At 36.1% G+C, this 19,363-nt stretch overlaps 1 protein-coding gene and 1 long non-coding RNA gene across 9 annotated transcripts in view; one reads left to right on the top strand and one right to left on the bottom strand.

Moving 5' to 3' along the window:
- Dh31 (diuretic hormone class 2) overlaps positions 1–19,363 on the top strand; it is a 710,452-nt gene that overhangs the window by 318,636 nt on the left and 372,453 nt on the right. The gene's annotated exons all lie outside the window — the stretch shown is intronic.
- LOC140446788 (uncharacterized) overlaps positions 433–19,363 on the bottom strand; it is a 31,706-nt gene continuing 12,775 nt past the window's right edge. Inside the window, exons 2-3 of the long non-coding RNA XR_011951498.1 lie at positions 15,095–15,281; positions 433–750 (exon numbers count right to left, since the gene is read on the bottom strand). This is a non-coding gene — a long non-coding RNA (uncharacterized lncRNA). The remainder of the gene's footprint in view (positions 751–15,094; positions 15,282–19,363) is intronic.

The raw sequence follows: 19,363 nt of genomic DNA on the forward strand, positions 1-19,363 counted from the left end.
GATCAAACGACTACGTAACACAATCACTGTTCGAATTTGAATCAAACTGAATTATGGTGACATACAGATATTGATTGTAATAATTATTGTGCTGTAAGTTTTTATTTTCGGTTTGCGATTCTAAAAATAGAACTCTAAAAGCACGTTATCATTTATCATTACCTATTTAAATTAAAACTTAATCCAGAGCCCTGAATAAGAACAAAAACTATTTACATAAAAAAAATGCGGTGCTGGCATAACTGCACGTGTACATTTCAACGAATTTCCTTTGGCTTATCGCAATGCTCAATAGTCAATATAACTTATGTATGGACCCTGACAGTTAACAGAGGTGACGGTTAGTAGAGAGACGGATAATCGAGGTTCCACTGTATGTAGATAAACTGCTAATTTTCTAAAAATATAGAAAAAGAAAATCAGAACTACTTTTTTAAACATTTTATTTCATTAATATCACAAACCTTTCATTCCCAAAATAAGTTTAAGAAATACATAAATTTATTTAAGATAAAATATTTGATATAGGTATATTATTATAAATCTGTAATGAAAAATTTATCCTTACAGGTTAAACTAGTTCTTACTTCGGTTGAATTTGGGTTAATAAATAAACAGGGTCTATTACAAATTTGAATTGTATATTGTTTTTTCAACATAATATTACCCCTATGGAGTACTTTTTCTTTCTCGGTAAGTACAATGTTGCTAATTTCACGTTTACATGGGTACCTCGTTTGCCAGATTAATCTACAAATAAATATTAATGATATCAGATTCTAACAAAAATATGTACAATAATATATACTAAATTTTCAAAAGGCAAAGACCGTAAGTTGTGTGAGGTTGAGAGAGACCGTGAAAGGACTTAATAGCTTGATTCGCCCAACTATCTTCAAAGTTGGCAACATTTTATCCTTACCATTTACACTCCACAAGCTGGAGTACCCTAGGGCTTAATTCTTGCTCCATTACTATACATAGTCCACAACAGTGACATCCCCCGCCCTCAGTATAGATCGGAAACCATTCTTCTGTATACTGACGACATTGCCCTATTTACGTCAGGGCCACATAAAGTGCGTGGACAAATGTTTGTATTCGAAAGAACGCAAAACTACCTAGATCGTGTCATTAGATGGTGCAATAAATGGAGAGTGACTATAAACGCCTCCAAAAGACAACTCATATTATTTAAATCTTCCAACTGCCGTGATGTTCATTGTCGGATAACCTTGCTAGAAGAAGACCTCATTTTCAGAAACTTGGTTTGCTATTTGGCAGTTCATTTTAGCAGGACTCTCAACTGAAAATCCGACATACAAAACACCCTAGACAGGGTAACAAAGAGGTTTAGACTTCTGGTAGCGCTGTTCGGTATAATGGTCAAGACGTCATCTAAAACATTATTGCATACCTATAAAACCTTCATAAGACCGATAATCGAATATAAATCATGCGTCTACGCATCATTTACCACCCGCCAAATTAATACCGTCATGACCACTGAAAGGACAATTCTGGATATTATCCGTCAGCACACATACATCAGGTAGCCAATCTAAGACCGATTAAGGACAGAATCCTATCCCTCAACAGGAGGTATGTCCTTCGCGCTATTGCAAGCTCGAACAACCGAGCCAAACAAATACTAAAGACGTCATGCAATCGCCGAGGGCAAATACTCACCAGGATTTCTAAAAGAAAAGTTCCAGTCCCTCCAAAACTTATACACAACACTGGAAACGAACTTCCTGATGAGTATTTTGATATATTAGAATCAATCCCCATAGCATATCGCAGCTAACAACTGCAAGCCGAAAACGCTGAATAAGAGCCGTTCCCAGTATAGCTGGTAATACCTTGAAGTACCTCCCTTTGAATCTATTTGCTTTCTCTGTCAATAATTCCTCTTGTGCGGTCCATATTACACATGCCATCTTCTGAACCGCAGCTCTTTAGCACTCCACCTCTGCAATTTCACAAACATTTGTCCTCACATTTACCACACCTACTCGCCCCACAAAAAAAGAAGTTCCTTAAAGAGGCAATAGCCTAAACAAGGTTATAACATTGGATCGATATAACTATCTTTGACATTGGTTCTTACAAAAAAAGTTAGTTATAAAAACAGTATAATAAAAATAAAATAAAATCTATACAAATATACAACTATCTTTTTATAAATCGCATTATATTACTATTTCATGTGCAGTTTTCCGATTTACATTATATTTATTTATACCCTCCTTCTGGCGGAAACACTAGAAGAAATGCAATACCTTACTCAAAAACTAAATATACATTGCAACGATTATGAACTAAAAACAAAGTACTTGATAATACAGAAATTGAGCAAATATCTTCGTACAAATACCTTAAAGCGTGGATCACAGAAGATACTGATTAGACAAAAGAAATAAGATGACGCATTGAATTTGCACGGTCAACTTTTACTCCAGTCGTCAGAGACGAAAATGTCACTGAACCTCTAAAAATCATACAAACAAGCTGAATTTACCAAAAATTTCAATTTAGGACGCTTAAAAAAAGCCAAAAAGTTTACCACTTTTATCCCCGGGCTTTCCCCTAAAACTCCCGTAGAGGGGGTAAACGGAAAAAAATCGATTTACCAAGAATCTGTACTTCATAGAAAAAACTATTTAAAGTTAAAAATGTAGCTAAGATAATTATCAACAAAAACATTTATTAGCATTTTTTGTGTAGAATGAACCGTTCTCTCAGGAGCAACGATTGAATCGAACGGCGATTTTGAATGTCAGTTACGCGCGGGAAATCAATACTCAATAAAATTTGTATCAGCTCGACGGTAAAAATTCAATATCTTTTGATCCCAGTATTCTATGGACAAAAATCAAGATGCGTTTTAAAGGTAAAGAGCGCAGCCTTTGTTTGCAATTTTTGTATTTTGCCGCAAATGAACTCAGCCTCTATAAAGGTATTCAATAAATAGCCTCTCAGCCTCGTATAAAGCGTGGCCTGATCTTTGCCATTTTTTATGATTCTCATGAGATCAATACAATATATCTCTTTTATTGACCGGCCACTATGGAGTTTCCATAACTAGAATCCAGTCTTCAAAACCTATAGCATTAAATTTTAGTTTTGAGTTTTGGCAACAAATGTGAGGCATTTGAAATATGCTTAAAAAACACTGAATTCTCACATTATAAACGATCTAAAAAGTTTAAAACTGCTCTTTTTTCATTACAGTAGTACATTTTTCAAAAGTACTCAACTTCTGCTATAAACTACACTCAAAACCGTCTACTTGGAGGCTTTCCCGTGACATTCGAATATTTGTAATATGAAAGTTTAAATTCTGCGTTTTTAATCATACTTCAGATGTCTCATATTTGTTGCTAAAAGTCAAAATCGAAGTTTTATGTTATAAGTTTTAAAGACTGGTCTATAGCAATGGAAATTTTACTACAACCGGTCAATGAAAGTAATAAATTTTATTTTTCTTACGAAAATCGTAAAAAATGGCAAAAATTGAATAATGTTTATTTATTGAACAGCTTTATATGTAGAAACTAACTACATTTGCGGCAAAACGCAAAAATTGCGTACAAAAGCTGCATTCTTCACATTTAAAACGCATTTTGATGTTTGGCGATAGGATACTTTGATTAAAAGATATAGATTTTTCACCGTCGAGTTGATACAAATTTTATTGAACATTGATTTGTAATTGAGCATTGATTTTTCCCCCTATTAAAGAAATTTTATAGGAAAGCCCGAGTGGTAAACTTTTTTTGCATTTTTTTTTGGGCAAAATTTCAAAATTAATATTCTCGGCAAAATTCAGCTTTTTCGTATGATTTTTAAAGGTCAAATCTCTGACGACTGGACTATTTTATCAGAATGAGAAAATTTTTCTGTAATAGCAATATCAATATAACGCTCCGGAAAAGAATGCTTCGATGTTATATTTTCTCCACCCTTTTGTATCAGGTTGAAGCCTGGACACTGAAACAATCCAGCATTAAAAACCTAGAAGCATTCTAAATAATGTGTTACCGAACTATTCTGAAAAAATCATGGATGGATCGCAAAACAAACGCGCAAGCTCTCGAACAATTAGAAAAACAATGTTTTATATTTAATAAAAAAAAGGCAGTTGAAATACTTTTGATACATCATGAGGGGTGAAAAATATGAACGATTCAAAAATATAATGCAGGGCAAAATCAAAGGACGACAGTTGAACTATTCAGGCGGGTAAGCAACAAAATTATAATTGCCAGAATGATTTCCAATCTCCAATAGGAGCGGAACTTGAAGCAGAATATTTATTTATAAGCAAGCAAGCAATTTAATTAAACTCAGCCTGTGAGACATGTTCATCCCTAAGAATTACGTTCGGGTGTAACAATTCATTGGAACGAGGTGTATTTCCTCGAGTAAAAACAGGAGTCACTCCACCGCGCTCCAATGCTCCAGACCATCCCTTTCCCCCCTATAGCACTCCAATGCTCTTTATGTGGGAGTCCTGGGTAATAGAACTCCAACATGGTTTCCTAACCGAATTCAAAACTCAGGACAGCGCATTGTCGCTATAATCCTGTTGTCTTACTGTGGCTTATCCGCGAACTAAAATTGCTTACTTGGGCCTCAAGTCTCCGCTCTGAGCTAGGCTCAGTTCGGCGACTTGGTGCTCAAGAGGTTGGGCTCTACGTGCCCAGGTTTTTAATGGTTTTTGTTATTATTTTTTTTTTGTGGCTTTGCTCCGGTTTTTGTTAGTAGTTTTTTGATTTTTTTTTGTGGCCGAAGCCGTTTTTTGTGTGTTGTTTGGATTTTTTTTGTAGGATGCCTGAAACATAATCATATCAGAATTAGTGCATATTAGTATAAATAAATATAAGGTTGAATGCTCGAATAAATGAACTTTGATCAGATAAAAGGCATATATCGAGCACAGTTTAATTTAATCTAGACCAAGTACTTTCGATCCCTAGATCATCTTCAGGGGCATCTGAAATAAGCCAAGAAACGTTTTTTATAACCAAAGAAATTGATTAACTTCGATAAAAACTCGAAGTTTATAGCTTTAAAAGAGTTTTTATGTGATTAACGTTTATAGACTTACTTCGTCAATTGCGGCCTATCCGGCAAGAACAAGATATCATAAACATATAAATGTACATCACACTACACTACAAATGGACAAACAAACACTTTAAAATTATTTAAGAAAGGCTACATTACTTGCAGAAGCCGGAGACAGAATGGCTCCTGATCTAACGGAAATGTTGGGGTGACATGTGACAAATGACAACTTGGATGAGCAGTCACAATCATAGATATGTGATCTGCACCTTTTACAATTCTATGAAACTAAGTATTGACCAAAAGTCCAACTGACACTACTATAGGAGGTCACTGATGAAATATAAAATTATATAGAATATTTTTTTTAAGTAGATTGAATAATCCAGATCTCACACTCAAACATGTCTGTAATAATTAAGGTGTTAGTTTGAGAGCAACTGAAGTCGACGTAAAGTAAGAATGCAAGAAAAGGACTAAACAATATATTAGACAGTGGGTAGTTGACTACAATAAAATGGTCTACCAAGCACTATCTGTAATGTAGAAAGGAGGAGATCTGACTATGTAATTAAAATACTAAAAATTGAAAATCAAAATTAAAAGCAAAGTATATAAATGGGGTGTAATCCAAGTAGTTCAGTTGAACCCACAGTCAATGGTATAACTATAAAATTAATATGGATGTGCTCAGTGCAGGAAGTCTAAACAGTCTTATATACAGTCTACTCATATTAGTATAATAATTATTTAGTTAAAATTAACTGGGTCCACGCTGTACATTGCGATTGTCCACGAGTTTTTTAAGCTACTAACTATCTTTTTGGTGCGTTGTTTTTGTTGTTTTTTGTAGTGTTTTCTCTCTGCTGTTTTGTTTTCTCTCTGGTGTATTTACTGATTTTCTCTCTAGTACGTTTGGTTTTATGCTACTATTTGTTGTTTAGGTCTCTTGTGCTTCCATCTGTGGAAAGAATCGTACCTCACGATCTCTCGCAATATGTGACTAGGATGGTTCTATATCTTCGCGAACTTTGTGCTGGCTTTTTCCTTCATTATATCAGTCACTCTAATTTGTTGTAATTCTCCGAAGAGGAATCTTTCTGCACCGTATCACGGTACGTTGACTGCTTCTCTTAGGGTGCTGTTATGTGTCGCTTGTATTTTCTTTTTTGTTGTGTTACATACGTGTCCCCATGCGAGAGATACATATGTTAGTATAGGAAGAATTATACTATTTATTAATTTAATTTTGGTTTTTGTTCCAAGTTTGCTTTTTCTTCTTGCTGGGTCTCTTATTGATGCTCTTGCCATGTTGGCTTTTTGTATTGTAGCGTCTACGTGTTTACTAAATGTTAAGGCTTTGTCCATGATTACTCCGAGGTATTTTGCTTCGCTTTTTCACTCGAAGGGATTGTCTTGCACAGTCACCTGTTCTTCTGGTTGTTAGTGCCCCTTTTTGAAAAGTACAGCCTGTGTCTTTTCAAATTTTATAGCGTATATATACTATGGCTCTCGCTGGTAAATATTTAGCCCTGTTCGTTATTTGATCTGGACCAGATGCCTTTTTCGGCGAGCTGTTTTTAATTAGCTCGTTTAACTCCTCCGGCGATGTAGGAGGGATGATTTCGTTTGGAATTTCGGGTCTTTCTCTTTGACTTCTTCTATGAAGTCGACGTCCTCGACTGGGTGGTAATTTAATGTACACTCTCTCTCGAGAGTACTTCTCATTACCCCTGCTTTTTCCACTGTAGTGTAGACTATTGCGTTTTCTCCATGTAATGGAGGGATTGGCTTTTTGTCATTTCTCAGTATTCTCTGAAGCCTCCAAATATTTTGCATATTTGGTCCTTGTTCCTCCATATCTCTTATGTGGTTTTCCCAGCTTTCACTACGGTGTTGTTGTAGTGCTGTTTTGACCTCTCTGTTTAACCTATTTGCTCTATTTTTTTCCGCCTGGTTCCTTGTCTTTCTTGCTCTCTGCTCTGCTCTGTTCTTTTCCCTTATCAAATCTTTTATTTCTTGAATCTTCCCGTGTGCATTTCTACTTCCTCTTCTGTAGTGTTGTTACTTAGTGCTTATTGGATGATGTTTTCCAACTCTAGGACTCTGTCTTCTATTTCTCGTGGGTTGTCCATCACTGGAACTATATTTATTCTAGTTCTCATGAGTCTTTTGATGTTCGTCCACTTTGTTTTATTTTTAACTCTTTTGACTGTACTTTTCTCTTCCCATGTTCCTAGTTCTAATATAATGGGGTTGTGGTCCGTTGTGCCTTAGTTTAATGTTTGTAATTCTGTTTGTAGTCCTAGGTCTCTTGCTACTATAATATCTATGTGTGTAGGAAGTCCGTTTTCTGGGTAGTGTGTTGGGTCTGTAGGGCCCATTGCCATAACGTCGTCATTGTTTTCTAAGTATGTGTTTAGTAGTCTTCCATTTCTGTTCGTAGCTCTGTCGTTCCAGTTTGGGGATCTTGCATTTAGTCTCCTATTATAATTGAGGGTTCGTCGTTTAGGAACGTATTTAGGTCGTCTTCGATCAGTAGATCTTGTGGCCTTACGTAGGCAGAGGTAATTCTGACTTCTATTTGCCTTATTTGCCTTCTTTCTTGGTTTGCTTGCATAGTATTTTGTGGTGATGTTAGAATTCTGATATGACCTATGCTTTTTTTTACTAATATTGCTGTGCCACCTGATCTTGCTGTGTTATCGTTCCTGTATATGTCGTAGCCCGGAAACTTGATGTTGATGTTGTTCGTGAGCTTTTTTTCCTGTATTGCCACGACATCCATTTCATATCTATTGACCAGTTCGTCCAGTATATTCTGGTTGGTCCCTATACCTCCTGGGTTCCAGGAGCCTATTATCAAGTATCTCCTATTTGCTTACACTAGTTCAGTGCTAGCTTTATGTCTGCGATCGCCTCGTGGACAATTCTAGTGACCAGTTCCTTAACTGAGTTCACTAGTCCGCCTTGCTGTTGTTTCGAGATCAAGATGGTGTTCTAAGTATTTTGCGCTTTCGCTACCTGTGCGTAGGAAGGTCCGCTTGATGTTTGTTGCGGCCTTTTTTGGCCAGGTTGGACATCTGGGGCATCCTCTGAAGTTTGCCGGGTGTTGTTCCTGGCAGTTGGCACATTTTGCCTTCTGTTCTCGGGGCATTTGGCAATTTCTTGTGGAGTGATTTTCTCCGCATCGTACGCATCGAGGTGTCTTAAAGCATGCCCTCTGCGCATGGTGGTACCCCTGGTAGTTGAAACACTGCGTGGGCCCACTTGCTTTTCTGAGGTCTTTGATGTGGACCTTCATATGCATCAGATTAGTGATGCGCCTAGCTTTTTCCACGTTCTCCTTCCCCAGTGTCAGCACAAACATTGGTAAATTTCTTTTGTCGCTCATTTTGGAAATCATGTTCTTTATCGATTTACATTTGATATTATACTCTTCTTTGAGAGTATTGAACATTTTTGTAACATCTGTGTTTGGAGGTAATTCTCTTAAAACCATTCTTAGTTTTATGTCTTCCTCTAGTGGGAAGGCAATCCATTGTATAGGTGTTTTTTGATTGTATTTCTCTACGATTTTCACCATAATCCTGTAATCTTCTGGACTTTTCGCTTGGATTTTTTTTTTCTGAGCAATGTCTAGTATTGCTCCTGTCTGGCTGACGCTCTGTAATTTAATTACAGGCGGCTTTGGCTTCCACCTTGGTTTATATTGTTTTGTGGTGGGCTCTCCGTCGGTTTCCATTGCTTGTGCTTGACATGGAGTCGAAGGGCGTGGTGTAGCGAGCGCATCTCTTTATTATTGACTCGCTAGCGATGTTGCACTAGGTGTCACTAGCGGAGGGAAGTCTTCCTTCACGGCCTTCTTTTTGCTGTTTTTGGGTTCTTCTTCTTGTTTTCTCTTTTTTGTCTTTTCTGTGGTCGTTTTTGTCTTTGGGATTGTTCCCGTGGACTTTTCTGTGGTTGCTTTTGTCTTTGGGATTGTTCCGGTAGATTTTTCAGATTTTGATGCCTTTTTGGCCTGGGTTTCCCAGGTATCTTCTTTGCAGCTCTCTTTTGGGGCCGTTTCTGTTGCCTTCTTAGGTTTTGTGTTTTCTTTTCCATTGCAAAGTTCTTGGAACTTTAAGTCACTGTGGCCAATTATTGTTCTTTGCGAGGCTACTATCGTATCCTGCAGTTCTTCTATTTTCTCGTTTAGTGCTGTTATTTCAGCATCCTTTTCTTTTAATAGCGACTTCATCTTTGCCAGTTCGGACTTTTCGTCCTCACTGCTCATCCTTTTTGTTGTGGCTCGTTTATCGAGGGGTACGTCGTCGTCCGTGGTGTATATTTCTTTTTCGCGGTTTCCCTTCGCGCAGTCGATTGTCCTCTTTTTCTTAGTTTTGGGGCGTTTAAAGTCCCTTTGGTCTATGTCCTCGGTGGGGAGATCTTCAAAGATCTCGTAATTTGTGTCCTGGTCTTCTAGGAGGGCATCATATATATTATAGTTAAGTTTATAGCTCGAACTGTAACAATAATTGGGGCTTGGAGTGGCCTTTTGGCCGGGTGGGGATCGTGAGCGATCCATATTCGCGTGGGGGTGGAAGTCCTAACCTTTGGAGGAAAGCCTATTTTTTGACCGTCTGACCCGTTGTCAGCACGGCTCTTGGGTACCACAAGCAGTACCTTTTCTCGAAAGTTCACGCTCTAGGAGGAACTGAAGTGGGATCCGCTTGAATTTCTCACCTCCCTGACTTTAGGGCCGTGTCTGCCAGGTGTAATTTCTAAAATATTACACCTCACAGTGTCATCCCAATCGTAGCACAGGGAGTATCCCGACGGGCTAAGCTCGTTTACTTTTTCACTTGCCTATGCCTTGATTTTGGCCTCCGTAAAGATTCGATTAATACAAATCTCCCCGCTTCAGCTTTGTCTCGGCATAGGCTTTTGCTTCTGGTAGCCTCGGCCGCTGCTTACGCTAGTCTCCGCTCTGCCGTGCTTACACTCACGGCACAGACTGATAAGTCCTATTTATTTATATTTATACAAAACATTAGAATAATTCATATTGACAATTCAGACATATACTGTGCATTTAAAAGTAGATGATTTTAAAATGATATTGTTAATATTTTTAAGTTGAGTTCCTCAGACGACTTTATTAAATGATAGTTTATTTGTTTACATGAAATCAACTTTAACCTTTCAGCGCGCCCGCCTACATAAATTTTATGACAATTTGACAAAATAGTGTACGCTTCTGTTATTCTAAATTTAGTTGCTGCCTAACACCTATCTGTTCCCTTTATATAGTTTTAAGGACCTTCGAATATCTGTATAAAAGTTTTATGTGATTTTTTCATAGTTCTTCACATTATACTGGTCTACCCCAGCCAAGAAAAAAAAGTTAAAAAAATCTTACACAGGTATTTAAAGGTTCTGAAACGTATATGAGGGATAGCTGATGACAATTATGTAAAGACGTACTGCTAATTTTGCTTTGTTTTTTTTTTAAATAATCATAAAAAGTGAAAGTAAAATGAAGTGAATTGAAAAATTAGTTTTTGCGTAAAAAACGTTTCTTATAACAAAAGTTTTAAAATTAAAATACATGAAAACTGACCGAGATAATTTCAAAAAACCCATATTTTTGCAGTAATTTATAAATGGTAATAAATTTGTTTTTTGAATAAGGACATGTAATATAACTATTGAAAATTGTGGCATTTAATGAGTTACTAAAGTGTGCCATATTTCAAACAGATCGACTAAATAGCTCATAAGTTATTCAATTTGTTTATCCCGGAGAGTATCACCCACCTAGAAGTATATATTTTTAAATCGCAATCGATTTTCTTAGGCTTTGTTTTTAAGATATATTAAAAAAAATCTCAAAATTTTATTAAATTCCTTAATAAAAAAAAGTTTGAAAAGGGATGACTTTTTAGCTTATAAACATTTATTATAACTTTTTATTTTTAATTATATTATTTTTTATGTCATACGCTTATAAGTAAGCTTAATGAAAAGCTGGAGAGAAACACACTTAAAAAAAAAACAGAACGTTCTATCTAGAACTTTAAATGAAGATCCAGGCCTAAACTCCATACAACAAGACAGAGAACACGTAGCATCTCCATACTCTAGTTCTAATTTCGATGTTGAGTTTTCCATTGCATAATATTGCTTTCATCTTATTAAAAGCACTTCTAGCTATCTCAATACGCCGTTTTATTTATGTACTTCTATCCCATTCTTCATTTAGTTCGCAACCTAAGTACTGGTATCTGTGCACTCTGCCTAAAAGTTTTCCTTTAGCATAAACAACACTCTCTTCCTCAATCTTGTTCTTGCTTACCGCCATGATTTTTGTTTTATTTGTATTCAGTGCCATTCCATACCTTTCGCAGTATTGAGTAATGCGATCAACCAAGATCTGTAGTCCTTCTCTGCTGTCCGCAAGGAGTATTGTGTCATCTGCGTATCTAAGATTATTCAGAAGTGCTCTGTTAATAAATATGGCTTCATTTACGTCTTCTAATGCCTCTTTAACCCTTATCCGGAAAAGGTGTGTCTATCGGACACACTTATAGATACGTTACTGTATATTTCAAAAATCGCAGTATATTATTATATTAAAAATTAGGACTTTGTTCGCTTTAAAGTAAACTTATTGGAGACAACAACTAAATATTTTAAGCTAATCAAAATAAAATATAAAAAAATAAAATTATTTTTACTGACGTAACCGGACAGTGCGTGTCCGTCGGACACAATTTGCTATTCGATGCGATTACGCCACTGGTTATCAATATTTATCGACTGTCAGTCACGTGAAGTACTAAACAAGCTATGACTAGTTTAACTAGTAATTCATAAGTAAGTATAAATTAAAACGTAGATTGAGACTAGTATACTTCATGATAAAATTTCAGCTCTTGAACAGCACATCAGAAACAGTCAACCAGAAATGTGTGTTGCTAAAGGTAAAACTGAGTGGCGATCACAACCTTTTCCGACTGGACGAACACGAGTTCATAATTTAGTAAAAGAACCACTACACAAAGTTCTACTTCCACATGGAACACGTATTGAAGACCCACTAGACACATTTCGCTTTTATTTGACTGAAAATGTTATGGACCGCATTGCTCCTTACACCAATCTAGGGGCTCATCCTGTATTGCAAATAAACCATGTAAGTCCTAAGATAGAATTAAAATGTATGCTTTCTTTAGTCTCCAGCTTTGTGGAATTCAATTTATGGACCACAATTTTTTTGAGCCACTATGGGTTTAAATCGGTTCAAAGAGCTTTTGCGTTTTATTCGTTTCGACGACAAAACGACAAAATCCAAGAGACATAAAAAAAAATAAACTAGCTGCTAGACGGGATATATGGAATCAAGTAGAGAAGGTAATTAAGTAGCTACTGGTTTGGGACGTAAAACCAACAGAAACGTAACATGTGAGAACTATTTTACGGACTTAGATATTGCTTATAATATGCTATCTAATGGTTTAACAATTGCTAGCACAGTTAGAAAACATAAAAAGTTTATTCCTCCTGAGTTTCAACCATGTAAGCAAGGAGCCATTGTCTTCTACATTTGGTTTTACAAAATATTCAACATTGGTATCACACGTGCCTAAGCCTATGAAAAGTGTCATAGTGTTGTCAACAATGCATTACTAGAATAAGATTAGAAAGGAGATGAACCATAACCCAGAGTTTATAATTCTCGACTATAATAAAACAAAAACTATAATAAAATGTGGAGTTGACTAGCTCGATCAGATAGTGGATAGTTTAAATAATTCGTCTAAATACATATAAAAAATTAAAGGGGAAAGCACACATCCTTGTCTTACTCCACGATTTATAGGTATTTCTTTCGATTTTTGTTGGTCTATTCGTATTATGGTTTTCTGATATTGGTATAGATTGACAATGATTCTCACGTCTTCGTCATCTAATTCTGTGTTCTGCATTCTTCAGTGTTGTACTTTGCCGAAAGCTTTTTCGAAGTCGTTAGTCGCTAGACATATGAATACTTCGCAATCGACATCTCGATATCGTTAGATTAGTATTTATACAGTAAATAATGCTTCTCTGGTGCCAAAGCCTTTTCTAAATCCCAATTGGTTTTCAGCTATTCTATCATCTAGCTTTTTATAGATACGTTCGTGTATCACTCGTAAGAACACTTTTAGAATATTGTTCATCAAGCTAATTGTCCTGTGCTCTTCACACTTTATTGCGTTTGATTTTTTGGTTATTGAAATAAATATTGGATATTGGGTATTGGAATGTATATATTCTTCGATTTGGGAGTTTATTCCACGTGTTTTTGATAAAAAGTTCATTATATTTGCAAAACTGAACTAGTCTTTCACCTTTTTCATTACGTGTTCCCAGTCCTTGTTCTCCTACTACTTTTCTATCTCTTCCTTTTCCTACCTTCGAGTTAAAGTCACCTAAAATCAAATTTTCTTCTTCTTTTTTAGTTTCATTGAACGTTTTGTTTAAGTCAATGTGGAAGCTGTTTACTTCTTCCTCTATGCTATCAGATGTTGGTGCATACACTACAATGATGTTTATGTTACACGCTATACGGTATAGCGTTTAATTTTAATAGTGCTATTTTATCCGTTACCGGTATGAACCCTTTGACTGATCTTTCGATTTCTTTGCTGATGACTATTGCTACTCCATTGCGGTTTTGTGTGTTGTTATTTCCGGAACAGTAAAACACTTAGTTGTCTATGACACTTCTGCCGCTGTTAGGCCATCGGACTTCACTACATCCGAGGATATCTATCTTTTAGCGTCTCATTTCTTGTGTTAGATTATGGGCTTTTCCTTGTTGGTACAAACTCCGCACGTTCCAAGTGCCTATTTTTTTCAGTGTATTTAATTGGATGGCTGGTCTTGTAGATGTTTTTCTCAATACATCACTGGGATTTCGCTTGTTGAGGACCTGAGAGGCCCTGTGATCTTTTATGTTTGTTCCTCTCCGGCCGGATCTCGGCTTCCGATTTCCGTGATCAGTAATGTCTACTGGTTTTGTTACCATTGCGGTCATTGCCATGATGATTGTTCTAGGGATATCCTTAAGGATCTTTAATGTGGTTGTCATCCCGTGGCTTTCCACATCCTTATGTTGTTGGTTACTTATTTGTAACTCCTCCGCTTTAGGTTATAACTCCTCCGCCTCAGGGGTTAATTTCTTAACCCCAGGACAAGAGAGTGCCCTGCCGCTTACTTACTCGTTCGTCCGAAGCCGTTGGTCAATAAGTGGATAAGTGGATGATTGCTTATGCCGGCAATCGTTCGGTGGAACTTTCGCCATATCTGGCTACCTTACTTAGTTTAGCCTGCAGACCAATGCAGTTGCCCGGGGTGTGGCACGTGGCGCCATAAGTGAGAGTTAGTTGTCTTATGAGGACCAGTTATCAAGAACCATCTCCCGTCTATGACGCTCGATCTAGTCGTTCCGATAAAAGGTGCTACCTCTATAGCACAACTCTACATCCCAATAAAATGTTAAGTTTTTAATAATCCTTATAAATGAACCTTTCAAGAATCAATTGCAATTTATAAAATACCTCTAAAGTGACTGTTTGGGCAAGAGCATTTGTTTAAATAATCGGTCTCCGGGATAAACAAAACTTATAAACTATTTGGTCGATCTGTTTGAAATTCAGGATACTTTAATAATTGATTAATTGCCACAATTTTAAGTGGTTATATTTCATGTGTTTATGCAAAAAACAGAGTTATTTACATTTATAAACTACTACAAAAATAAGTGTTTTTTATAATTATCTGGGTCAATTGTTTATGTATTTTATTTTGGAAAATCTCAAAATAAAGAACTTTTTATGATCTACAAGTTTTATTAAAAACATTTTTCTGTGGAATGTATAGTAAACTTTTTAGAATCTTCAAATATCTGTATAAGATTTTTTTAGCTTTTTTTCTTCATTGAATGGAGTATAACTACGTACGTACATTGTTATATGTGTATATAAATACTTACATTGGGTTATCAGGAGAAGTCAGTATAAACATGTTTCCATTAAGTACCGTTAAATTCCATTTATTGTATTTCAAACCATCGTCTGCATAAACTTTAATAAAATCGCCTTCCAAAGTGTTAACGCCCAGAATTTTTCCTGTTTTTTCGGATTTTATTTGAACTAATTTAGATCTTGCTATATTTTGACCTGGTATTAAAGCAAATAAATAATTCTCAAAAGCATCTAAACCAATTTAAGTTTAACAATATTAGACAAAATAAAAAACCAACCAAAAAGTAAACACATAGTGACAAGGAAGGCAAAGGAACAATCCGTTATTAAGTACAATGGGATATGGCAGGAAGTTCTATGTCTCGATTAGCAGCGTTGCTCCTCAATATTCGATAATCAATGAATAGCCATAACAATCTCATACGGCAATATTCTAACAACTGTCTACCTTTACTATCAATATATTTAACAACCCCATATTATAACAACATCCCAGCCTCATTATATGTGATAAATTCTAATGCTCAAAGTATAATTGTAGTAAATCAGTAAATCATAACAAAATATATAGATCAAGTTAGAATAGTACACGAAGAAAGATTAAGGAGTACCGAAAGAATTACATGTCATGTCGGTACATGACATGTAATTTTTATGAACGCTCTAAAGCCAGTAAGCAAGTTATTTAATTTAACCCAGCCTGTGAGACTTGTACACCCCTTAAGAATGACACTCGGATGTTACAATTCATTGGGGCGAGGAGGATTAACTGTTATAATTAGGAGTCAGTCCACCGCGCCCCAATGCTCCAGACCATCCCTTTCCCTCCTATAGCACTCTGGTGCGCGATAGGGGCCCAACTATCAGCAAAGTGCTTGTCGTGTGGAAGTCCTGGGTAGAAGAACCCCAACACGATACCCTATCCCGATCAAAGTAGGTTAGCGTAGGCCCTCTTTTTCTGCTATCTCTGGTGACTTATCATCGAATCTCAAATTGTTTGCTTGGGCCCCAAGTCTCCGCTCCGTGTTCAGCGACTTGGCGCTCCAGGATGTGGGCCTCTCGTGCCGGGACTTAGGGTTCTTTGTTAATTTTTTTGGTGGCTTTTGCCTTTCTGTTAGTAGTTTTGTAATTTTTTTTTGGTGGCCGAAGCCGTTTTTTAAGTTTTTTGTAATTTTTTTGAGAGATGTCTGAAAAGTAATTAGTCAATATAAAAATTACCAGTCTCAAAATCATATGGTGTTGTATTATTAGGTTACTATTTGATATACGTTTATTTCTTTAAAAATTGTATTAATTTAGAGTTGTTTCAATTTATTAAAAAGGTTGACATCGTTTTTTCCTACAACATTGTGACTTATTGCAATTTAGTATAAATTACATCAGAGGATTATAAAAATCAATTTAAGTTATTACATTTTTTTATTAAAATATTCAACCAAATCATGAGTGATTAAGTATTGTAGGGGAAAGGCGTGTACCTTGGGACAAAATTTGCTTTTAATTTTTTATGTTTTTTTCTTTCATCTGAAACTGAAATGTATTTGATCCAGGTAAAAGAAGGTAGATTAAGGCATTAAACTATCGATAATAAACAACGAGTACATCAGTATTTACCATATAAGTGTAGAGTGATATGAGTTCCAAGTTTCAACTTGTAGTTTACTTTTGGGACAATGTTGGTTTTACATTGGGACATAAAGTAACTGTAGTTATATAAATAAAACAAATATTAAAATACCTTTTTTAATGATGAAAAAACCAATAAAACAATTTTTTTGTGTTTTTATATTATTTACAAGAAGTATTTTGTGGAAAGGCAATGTTGAAAGAATAAAAACCGCGTTGTATTTTGGGCACAGGCAACACTTAGGCTTGAATGCTTCACGATGGCAATATCTTCTACATCTGGGAAGAAAAAGTAAACATTCCGTTTTTAGAGAAACTTCACAGTAACTTCTTGGTTTATGCTTTCTTGAACCAAACCAGCATAGTAAACATCAGTGGATGTAACTTTTCCAGTGACTTAAAATTTCACTACAACCCAGCTGCCAATGGTAAAATTAAGTGCAACTTTGTCTGGTGAAAATAAATCAGAAACGTCTTCATCTTCTGAACTTGACTTAAATCTGCTTCCATCGGAGATGTCTTTAAGCTCGAGCTCGTCTATATCTTCAGACGAAGAAGAAGATACAACTAGTGCTCTTTTGACAGCCTCTTTTTTCCTCGGGACTGGTTTACATTTTTTAAATTTTCTGCTCCTTGATTTTCTGCAATTCCGGGGAGTCGGTGACATTCATACATCTTCCTGGCCTCCTTCCCTTTCCACCTTTCACGACGCGGTAAAACCTTCGGAAATGGGCAAATTTGTTCAGGGATCATTCCAGTAGTGGGACTTGGCGCACTACTTGTTGATGGTATGGCTTCATCAACTTCCGTAAGTTCTGTCTCTTTAATTTCAGTTTGTTTTGGAGTTTCACACGGCCTGTTGGTAACTTCAGCTGGGTCTTCAATAAGAACTCATGATCTCCAAACACGTTTGCATTCAATGGCCATATACGTGTTACTTTAAAACCTGACGAAATGTCATTTGGGGTAAACGCCAATAGGTATGCTTTTCCTATCAATTCTGACATCTCGTAAATAGATATAGGCTTTCCCGGATAGTTCAGCATCCAATATTTGCTAGCATTATTAAAATAATTTTTAAATGGCCCAAAAACAGACCTATCCAACGGCTGAAATTTGTAACTGGTATGCGGAGGAAAAGTTAAAATAACTATTTCATTATCCCTAGCTATAATATGTATAGCAGACAATGAGATTAGTAGTTGTCCAGGATAAGCAACACTTTATTTTTAAGAGATGGCTTCACAACTGAAAAAAAAATGTTGAAAATATTTAACGAACAATTCAGCATTGTACCAACCGTTAGAAGTTGCCATACCAATAGTTCCAGGTGATGCGTTGTTGATCATGTACTTTTTGAAGTGAACCCGTGGAAAAATAATGCCTGGTGAAATAAATGGTAAATGTAAAAGGCTATCATAGTAACATTAATAACTCTCTCGCCAGAAGTAGCTCCTTCGATTTGCTTAGCTTTTACATCACCAAGCACAGCCACTGGTTTGTTAACAGAAGGGCAGCCGGTCTCATCGAGATTCCACACATTCCGAGGTGTTAACTTTAATCTCGAATAAATTTCTCTCAATTTTTCAAAAAATGTTAAAACGTTTGGTTTATTGAAACATGCCATTCGACCTAAGCTTGTGGCTTCAGGCTTCCGAAGAGATATTTTGTTATTATAAGAAGCTCCTAATTCAGGGTAGTTCACATTGTTGAACTTGGCATACTTTTTTTTTTTTTTTGGAGGTGAGAATCTTCAAAAAGATCATCTGGGAAGGTATCCCAAGTGTCTATAGGAGAGTTTACGGCTCTAACTTGGCATACTGATATGCTAGTTTTCGCACTTCTTCAACAGTGATGCCATAGTTCCAGTGTGCAGCTTTTATAATGTATGTGAGCAGTTCGTTTTCTTGTTCAGTACTGAAGACTTTGCGTGTTGAATTATTCGCTTCATACTTGAAAAGTCGCTTTCATAGACGCTTTATGTTTTTGAATATGCCTAGCAAGAGTACTTTTTGAAACACCATACACATTAGCTATTTCTCTCAAAGGTCGACTATGCGCCAGTATCTCATTGGCAGCTGCTTCTAATGCTTTTGCATCTGGTTTTACTCTTTTTTTTTTCCTGTAGCACTTCTTCCCATCTGCAATAATACGATTAACGTTAATGTTAATGCACCGCAGAAAAATATCTCATTGTACCTTGGGACAAGTCTCTACTTATAACCATAACAACGTCCCAAGGTACAAATAAGCACATATTTTACTAAATCTAAACTCATCAATTTAATGTACAGTTTTTTCTCATAATATAGAGTTTAAAGTGAGCATTAAATATATAACGACGAAATACGCCTAAAAATTTTTAAATAGTTCTTACCGTGCTTTTCCTATTAGTTTAAAAAGATGGATAAAATTTACTCGACAGACACCAAAACGTGTTACACCTATCAGTCACATCAAATGGCTGCTGGTAGAAACGTGAACGTTTGACGAAGTGGAGACGGTGTTGCCATCATATTACAAATTTCTCAGATTTCTCGCTACAACGGTTACATTTTGACAATGATTGTCCCAAGGTAAAACCGTCCCAAAGTACACGCCTTTGCCCCATTATTATAATATCAAAATATCAGAAAAATAATGCATAATTT

The sequence above is a fragment of the Diabrotica undecimpunctata genome, chromosome 7 (genome assembly GCF_040954645.1).
Source record: "Diabrotica undecimpunctata isolate CICGRU chromosome 7, icDiaUnde3, whole genome shotgun sequence".
Classification (NCBI taxonomy): Eukaryota; Metazoa; Arthropoda; class Insecta; order Coleoptera; family Chrysomelidae; genus Diabrotica; species Diabrotica undecimpunctata.